The sequence below is a fragment of the Cynocephalus volans genome, chromosome 5 (assembly GCF_027409185.1).
Source record: "Cynocephalus volans isolate mCynVol1 chromosome 5, mCynVol1.pri, whole genome shotgun sequence".
Lineage (NCBI taxonomy): Eukaryota > Metazoa > Chordata > Mammalia > Dermoptera > Cynocephalidae > Cynocephalus > Cynocephalus volans.
The window spans coordinates 79,068,937-79,078,531 of NC_084464.1; positions in this window are offsets into that span (position 1 = coordinate 79,068,937).

A 9,595-nucleotide genomic window follows, 5' to 3' on the forward strand; every position below is an offset into this window, starting at 1 on the left:
GTATTTCTCTTTCTGTGCCTGACTCGTTTCACTTAATATAATTCTCTCAAGGTCCATCCATGTTGTTGCAAATGGCAGTATTTCATTCGTTTTTATAGCTGAGTAGTATTCCATTGTGTAGATGTACCACATTTCTTTTTTTTTTTTTTTTTTTTTTTTTTTAAATTTTATTTTGTCGATATACATTGTAGCTGATTAATGCTCCCCATCACCAAAACCTCCCTCCCTTCTCCCTCCCCCCATCCCCCCCAACCATGTCCTTTCTGTTTGTTTGTTGTATCAACTTCAAATAATTGTGGTTGTTATATCTTCTTCCCCCCCCCCCCGGTTTGTGTGTGTATGTGTGTATGTGTGTGTGTGAATTTATATATTAATTTTTAGCTCCCACCAATAAGTGAGAACATGTGGTATTTCTCTTTCTGTGCCTTACTTGTTTCACTTAATATAATTCTCTCAAGGTCCATCCATGTTGTTGCAAATGGCAGTATTTCATTCGTTTTTATAGCTGAGTAGTATTCCATTGTGTAGATGTACCACATTTTCCGTATCCACTCATCTGATGATGGGCATTTGGGCTGGTTCCAACTCTTGGCTATTGTAAAGAGTGCTGCGATGAACATTGGGGAACAGGTATACCTTCGACTTGATGATTTCCATTCCTCTGGGTATATTCCCAACAGTGGGATGGCTGGGTCGTATGGTAGATCTATTTGCAATTGTTTAAGGAACCTCCATACCATTTTCCATAGAGGCTGCACCATTTTGCAGTCCCACCAACAATGTATGAGAGTTCCTTTTTCTCCGCAGCCTCGCCAGCATTTATCGTTCAGAGTCTTTTGGATTTTAGCCATCCTAACTGGGGTTAGATGGTATCTCAATGTGGTTTTGATTTGCATTTCCCGGATGCTGAGTGATGTTGAGCATTTTTTCATATGTCTGTTGGCCATTTGGATATCTTCCTTAGAGAAATGCCTACTTAGCTCTTTTGCCCATTTTTTAATTGGGTTGCTTGTTTTCTTCTTGTAAAGTTGTTTGAGTTCCTTATATATTCTGGATATTAATCCTTTGTCAGATGTATATTTTGCAAATATTTTCTCCCACTCTGTTGGTTGTCTTTTAACTCTTTTAATTGTTTCTTTTGCTGTGCAGAAGCTTTTTAGTTTGATATAATCCCATTTGTTTATTTTTCCTTTGGTTGCCCGTGCTTTTGGGGTCGTATTCATGAAGTCTGTGCCCAGTCCTATTTCCTGAAGTGTTTCCCCTATGTTTTCTTTAAGAAGTTTTATTGTCTCAGGGTGTATATTTAAATCCTTAATCCATTTTGAGTTGATTTTAGTATACGGTGAGAGGTATGGATCTAGTTTCATTCTCCTGCATATCGATATCCAGTTATCCCAGCACCACTTGCTGAAGAGGCAGTCCCTTCCCCAGTGAATAGGCTTGGTGCCTTTGTCAAAGATCAGATGGCAGTAAGTGTGAGGGTTGATTTCTGGATTCTCTATTCTATTCCATTGGTCAGTGTGTCTGTTTTTATGCCAGTACCATACTGTTTTGGTTATTATAGCTTTGTAGTATAGCTTAAAGTCAGGTAGTGTTATGCCTCCAGCTTTATTTTTTTTGCTGAGCATTGCTTTGGCTATTCGTGGTCTTTTATTGTTCCATATAAATGTCTGAATAGTTTTTTCCATTTCTGAGAAAAATGTCTTTGGAATTTTGATGGGGATTGCATTGAATTTGTATATCACTTTGGGTAGTATGGACATTTTCACTATGTTGATTCTTCCAATCCAAGAGCATGGAATATCTTTCCATCTTCTTGTATCCTCTCTAATTTCTCTCAGCAGTGGTTTGTAGTTCTCATTATAGAGATTTTTCACCTCCTTGGTTAACTCAATTCCTAAGTATTTTATTTTTTTGGTGGCTATTGTAAATGGGCAGGCTTTCTTGATTTCTCCATCTGCATGTTCACTATTGGAGAAAAGAAATGCTACTGATTTTTGTGTGTTGATTTTGTATCCTGCTACTGTGCTGAAATCATTGATCAATTCCAAGAGTTTTTTTGTAGAGGTTTTAGGCTGTTCGATATATAGGATCATGTCATCTGCAAACAGGGACAGTTTGACTTCATCTTTTCCAATCTGAATGCCCTTTATTTCCTTCTCTTCTCTGATTGCTCTGGCTAGTACTTCCAACACTATGTTGAATAGGAGTGGTGAGAGTGGGCATCCTTGTCTAGTGCCTGTTCTTAAAGGAAAAGCTTTCAGCTTTTCTCCATTCAGGATGATATTGGCAGTGGGTTTGGCATATATGGCTTTAATTATGTTGAGATACTTTCCCTCTATACCTAACTTATAGAGGGTCTTTGTCATGAATGAGTGCTGAACTTTATCAAATGCTTTTTCAGCATCTATAGAGATGATCATATGGTCCTTGTGTTTGAGTTTATTAATATGGTGTATCACATTTATTGATTTGCGTATGTTGAACCAACCTTGCATCCCTGGGATGAATCCCACTTGATCGTGATGAATAATTTTTCGTATGTGTTGCTTTATTCTGTTTGCTAGTATTTTAGTGAGGATTTTTGCATCTATATTCATCAAGGATATCGGCCTGTAGTTTTCTTTTTTGGTTATATCTTTACCTGGTTTTGGTATCAGGATGATGTTTGCTTCATAGAATGAGTTTGGGAGATTTGTGTCCGTTTCAATCTTTTGGAATAGTTTGTAAAGAATCGGTGTCAATTCCTCTTTGAATGTTTGGTAAAATTCTGCTGTGAATCCATCTGGTCCTGGGCTTTTCTTTGTTGGGAGCCTTCTGATAACAGCTTCAATCTCCTTTATTGTTATTGGTCTGTTCAAATTTTCTACGTCTTCACGGTTCAGTTTTGGGAGCTTGTGTGTGTCCAGAAATTTATCCATTTCGCCCAGATTTTCAAATTTGTTGGCGTATAGTTGTTTATAGTAGTCTCGAATGATTCCTTGTATTTCAGATGAATCAGTTGTAATATCGCCTTTTTCATTTCTAATTTTTGTTATTTGAGTCTTCTCTCTTCTTTTTTTTGTTAGCCATGCTAATGGTTTGTCAATTTTATTTATCTTTTCAAAAAACCAACTTTTTGATTCGTTGATCTTTTGAATTGTTTTTTGGTTTTCAATTTCATTCAGTTCTGCTCTGATCTTAATGATTTCTTTCCGTCTGCTAACTTTAGGATTGGATTGTTCTTGTTTTTCTAGTTCTTTAAGGTGAAGTGTTAGGTTGTTCACTTGCCATCTTTCCATTCTTCTGAAGTGAGCATTTAATGCAATAAATTTTCCCCTCAATACTGCTTTTGCAGTATCCCACAGGTTTTGGTATGATGTATCATTGTTTTCATTAGTTTCAATAAACTTTTTGATTTCCTGCTTGATTTCTTCTTGGACCCATATGTCATTAAGTAGAATGCTGTTTAATTTCCATGTGTTTGTATAGTTTCCAGAGTTTTGTTTGTTATTAATTTCTAGTTTTAATCCATTGTGGTCTGAGAAGATACATGGGATAATTCCAATTTTTTTGAATTTATTGAGACTTGATTTGTGACCTAATATGTGATCTATCCTGGAGAATGATCCATGTGCTGCTGAGAAGAATGAATATTCTGAGGTTGTTGGGTGGAATGTTCTGTAGATATCTGCCAATTCCAATTGGTCTAGAGTCTTGTTTAGATCTTGTGTTTCTCTACTGATTCTTTGCCTAGATGATCTGTCTAATATTGACAGTGGAGTGTTCAGGTCCCCTGCTATTATGGTATTAGTGTCTATTTCCTTCTTTAGGTCTAATAGAGTTTGTTTTATAAATCTGGCTGCTCCAACATTGGGTGCGTACATATTTATGATTGTTATGTCTTCTTGATGGATCAGTCCTTTTATCATTAAGTAGTGTCCCTCATTGTCTCTTTTTATGGTTTTTAGTTTAAAGTCTATTTTGTCAGATATAAGAATAGCCACTCCAGCTCGTTTTTCTTTTCTGTTTGCATGGTAAATCTTTTTCCATCCTTTCACTCTTAGTCTGTGTGAATCTTTATGGGTGAGGTGGGTCTCTTGTAGGCAGCATATAGTTGGGTCCTGCTTTTTGATCCAGTCAGCCAGTCTGTGTCTTTTAATTGGGGAATTTAAGCCTTTAACATTAAGAGTTGTTATTGAAAGGTGTTGATTTATTCTTAGCATTTTATTGGTTGTTTGGTTGTCTTAGGTGTCTTTTGTTCCTTGCTTTCTGATTTACTGTTTGGTTTCTTTGTTTGTTGGTTCCTTAGGTTGTAGATAGTGTTTTTGTTAGCTTGTTTTCTCTTCATGAATGCCATTTTTATTGTACTAGCGGGTTTAGATTTTTCTTAGGTTTTTATGGCAGTGGTAGTTATTTTTCAGGAACCAAACCCAGTACTCCCTTGAGGATTTCTTGTAAGGGTGGTCTTGTGGTAGTGAACTCCCGCAGTTTTTGTTTGTCTGAGAAATATACTATTTGCCCCTCATTTCGGAAGGATAGCCTTGCAGGGTAGAGTATTCTTGGCTGGCAATCTTTGTCTTTTAGTATTTTGAAAATATCATCCCATTCCTTTCTAGCTTTTAGGGTTTGTGATGAAAAGTCTGATGTTAACCTGATTGGGGCTCCCTTATAGGTGATTTGACGCTTCTCTCTTGCAGCTTTTAAGATTCTCTCTTTGTCTCTGAGTTTTGCCAATTTGACTATGACATGTCTTGGAGAAGGCCTTTTTGGGTTGAATACGTTTGGAGATCGTTGAGCTTCCTGGATCTGAAGATCTGTGATTTTTCCTATACCTGGGAAGTTTTCTGCCACTATTTTGTTGAATATGTTTTCAATGGAATCTCCATTTTCCTCCCCTTCTGGAATACCCATGACTCGGATATTTGAGCGCTTGAGGTTGTCTGATATCTCTCTCAGATTTTCTTCCATGTCCTTGATTCTTTTTTCTTTCTTTTTGTCTGCTTGTGTTATTTCAAACAGCCCATCTTCAAGTTCAGAGGTTCTCTCTTCAACTTCGACAAGCCTGCTGGTTAAACTCTCCGTTGTGTTTTTTATTTCGCTGAATAACTTCTTCAGTTCAGCAAGTTCTGCTACATTTTTTTTCAGGACATTGATTTCCTTTTATATTTCCTCTTTCAGATCCTGTATACTTTTCCTCATTTCATCATGATGTCTAGCTGAGTTTTCTTGTATCTCATTCAGTTTCCTTAGAATTATCACTCGAAATTCCTTGTCAGTTATTTCAAGGGCTTCTTGTTCTATAGGATCTAGAGTATGAGATTTATTAACTTTTGGTGGTGTACTTTCTTGATTTTTTGTATTTCTGGTGTCTTTTTTTTGGTGTTTATTCATTGTGGCAGGGGGTTTCACAGTCCACCGGTTTAAGACTAATGACTAACTAGGATGTTGCTGTGGTTGCCAATTTGGTATGGCTCCCACCGTGACTGCTCAGTTGGCCTCTAGTGTCTTGTGTGTGTGGTTGCCTCGGGTCTTGGGCTTCTCCGGGGATCCACCTTTCTGGTCAGCTTGTACTTTGCTGGGCTGGTGGATCACGTACCACAGGGTGTGTGATCTCTGTTGAGCTTTCACTTTCTGTACAGGACTTCTCCCCGTTCCGTGTGCTCTGGCCCAGGCTGTTAGATCGTGCAGTGGCGACCCCACCGGGTGAGTGGTTTCTGTCGAGTCTCCGCCTCCCTGGCCGCACGTCTCCCCCCTCTGTGCACACTGTGCTGGGTTGGGGCGTGTCTTCTGCACCCCTCGCCTATCAGCTGGGCCTTCAAGACCCTGCTCAGCACCGCCTCGCCCAGGAAGTCTACCAGGTTTCTGCTAGGCACAGACGACCGGTCTCTCTGGGTGCCTTTGTAGCACTGTGTAGATCTTTCTCGGGTCTTGTTCACCTTTGTATCCCCCCGGTATAAACCGAGTCTAGTGCCCGCCTGCAGCCTGCTCTCCGGCAGGTTCAAGCGGACCTGGGAACTCTCCTACCACAGTATTCCCAACCAGAAATTCGTTAGGCTTTTTTCCAAACTGGTGGTCGCAGAGATGGTATCTGCCTCCCAGTAACAGGAAGTTTACCGGGGCCGGAGTCCAGGGTGTGGTGGAGTGACAGTCGGCCCGCCCGTACTTCCTAGCCCTCCCAAAACTGGTCGGGACGCCCCACACCCCCAGCCCTGCCAGAGAACCGTGGAGGGAGTGGGAGAGGAGGTCGGCCCGCAGGGTCCGGAAAGCCCCGCGCCAGGCCAAGCAAATGGGCTCAGTGATGGCCGAGCAGGGCGGAGCTGCCCGCACCTGGGAAAATGGAGGCAGCACCGGGGTAGTGAGTGGCCTGGTGGTGCAGGCGGGGAGCCGCGTGTGCATCCACCCCCCGAACAGAGCTGTGCCAGGGATCACTCACAGTGCTGTGCCAGGTCGGGCGCTCGCTCTGTCTCTGGTTTGTTGCCTTCCGTGTTCTCGGCGCTGCCGCCTCGGGCTGTTCAGTCGCGGCGCCGCTTGGGCGCTCCCAGGAGTCTTCTTTAATGCCGGCCTGAAACCTCGAATCCTGGATAGGGCAGCTGGCCGCCTTCAGTGCGGCCCCAGCCTCCGGGATCCTGGCTGCATCCACAGCAGCCCTGGCGCCGTGTTCCCTGTTTCAAGACTCACTTTTGCAGCTAAGAATCAGTTCTTTTCCTGCTCCACACTTCAAAGCTGTTGCCTGTAAATGAGGCAGCCTCTCCTGCCGGGGGCAAAGTGGCGTTGAGCCCCCACGACCGGTCAGCAGCAGCAGTCCTCCCTTAAGAGATGGCCAGAGGAAGGTCCACAAGTTTCCCGGCTGCCTGAGGCCCAGTGGCCACCTTTTCCACCTCAGCTACTCCGCGCCAGCCGCTGCAGCCGCCGCCATCTTGAAACTCTGATGTACCACATTTCTGATGGACATTTGGGCTGGTTCCAACTCTTGGCTATTGTAAAGAGTGCTGCAATGAACATTGGGGAACAGGTATACCTTCGACTTGATGATTTCCATTCCTCTGTGTATATTCCCAGCAGTGGGATAGCTGGGTCATATGGTAGATCTATCTGCAATTGTTTGAGGAACCTCTATACCATTTTCCATAGAGGCTGCACCATTTTGCAGTCCCACCAACAATGTATGAGAGTTCCTTTTTCTCCGCAACCTCGCCAGGATTTATCGTTCGTTCAGAGTCTTTTGGATTTTAGCCATCCTAACTGGGGTTAGACGGTATCTCAGTGTGGTTTTGATTTGCATTTCCCGGATGCTGAGTGATGTTGAGCATTTTTTCATATGTCTGTCGGCCATTTGTATATCTTCCTTAGAGAAATGCCTACTTAGCTCTTTTGCCCATTTTTTAATTGGGTTGCTTGTTTTTTTCTTGTAAAGTTTGAGTTCCTTATATATTCTGGATATTAATCCTTTGTCAGATGTATATTTTGCAAATATTTTCTCCCACTCTGTTGGTTGTCTTTTAACTCTGTTAATTGTTTCTTTTGCTTTACTGTTGCATCTTAAAACTTGACAATTTCACTTTATCTTGGAAGTCATTTTAATGCCAACTATATAACGTGTGAGATTGTCAGCTGCTGATTACAAATTATGTGGCTTTTTCTTTGTCAATTTCATTTACTTGCTGTGGGGAGCTGAAAAAATAGCCACATTAAGAAAGAAAAAAGATATAAGTAATGTTGCCTCTGTGAAAAGTCTGGAAGAGACTGATATCTAAAATGTAAACAAACTGAAAAATTTAAGACATGTCATAGTTTTATCTTTTCAACTTCAGGGAATTTAAGATAAATCAAAACTTGCAAATATCGTAACATATCAGCAGAGCAGATAGTAAATCAGTTGGGAGAATCACACAAGAAACTCGTGAAGCAGAATGACCTTCAGAAGTAAGCTAAAAGTGCCTGCAAAGCAACTCAAAATCGAATGACTCAGGCAGATTAGAAGATTAACGTTCAGATCTGTTCTGCTGGGTAACATGTGAAGCCATAGTGCTGTTGAGTCAGCTCTTTTAATGCTGATAATCCTTTTTGGTCAGAATTCTTTCCACATATACATTCATATTTTCTGATTAATGAAAGATATAGTGGCTCAGAAACTAAATGTTGTTTTAAAATAGAAAACATGAACTCAATGGTATTTTAAAAAAATCACTGTATTGAGATATAATTGATATACAAAAAATTGCACATATTTAATGTGTACAATTTGATGGGTTTATAAGTATAAACTTATACTGTAGTGTATTGAATTTATGTCCCCCCAAACTAATTGCAGCTTGAATTGTGTTCCCCAAGTTTTATGTATTAGAAACTTTGCCCCCACTGTGACTGTTAAGAGGGTGGGAAATCCTATTATGGTAGTTGAAAGGCGGAGCCTTGAAGAGATGATTAGATTGTAGGACTATGCCATAATGAATGGATTAAAAAAGGTGGTTAGAGGGCTTTAAGAGAAGGGAGTATGTCTCTCTCTCTCTTGCTTGCTCTGCTCCCTCGCTTCCACCATCTTGCAATGTGAGACCTCTGGGTCACTGTCACCACCACCAGATGGACTTTGGGCTTCCCAGCCTCAGAAACCATAAGCAATAAATTTTGTTTTTCTTTATAAATCACCTAGTCTCAGGTATTCTGTTGTAGCAACACAAATGGACTAATACATATGCCTACACCCATGAAACCATCGCCACAATCAAGGTAATAGACATATCTATCACCTCCAAAAGTTTCCTTGTGCCTCGTTGGTTGTTGTTTTTGTGAGAATATTTAACTTGAGATCTACCCTCTTAACTTTTTAAGTGCACAGTACAGTATTATGATGTTATACAACAGATCTCTAGAACTTATTCATATTGCATAACTGAATTTTTATACCTATTGAATAACACCTCCTCATTTCCTCCTCCCCCCAACCCCTAAAAACTTCATTCTATTTTCTGCTTCTATGAGTTTGACTGTTTTAGACACATCATATAAGTGGAATCATGCAGTATTTGTCCTTCTGTGACTGGCTTATTTCACTAAATATAATGTCTTCCAGGTTCATTCATGTTGTTGCAAATGACAGCATTGCCTTCTTTTTTAAGGCTGAATAATATTCCATAACATGAATATACCACATTTTCTTTACCCATTCATCTGTTGATGAACATTTGATACATTTCTGTATCTTGGCGAATAATGTTGCAGTGAACATAGGAGTGGAGTGCAGATATCTCTTTGAGATCCTGATTTCAATTCTTTTGAATATATACCTAGAAGTGTTATTGCTGGATCATATGGTAATTGTATTTTTAATTTTTGAGGATCCTCAACACTGGATTCCATAGTGTATATACCAATTTACATTCCCATCAACAGTGTACAGGGTTCCAATTTCTCCACATCCTTGCCAACACTTATCTTTTGTTTTTTTGGTAATAACCATCCTAACAGGTGTGAAATGATATCTCAGTGTAGTTTTAATTTGCATTTCTCTGATGATTAGTGGTGTTGAACACCTTTTCATATACCTGTTGGGCTTTTGTTTGTCATCTTTTGAGAAATGTCTATTCAGGTCCTTTGTCCATTTTTTCATTGGTTT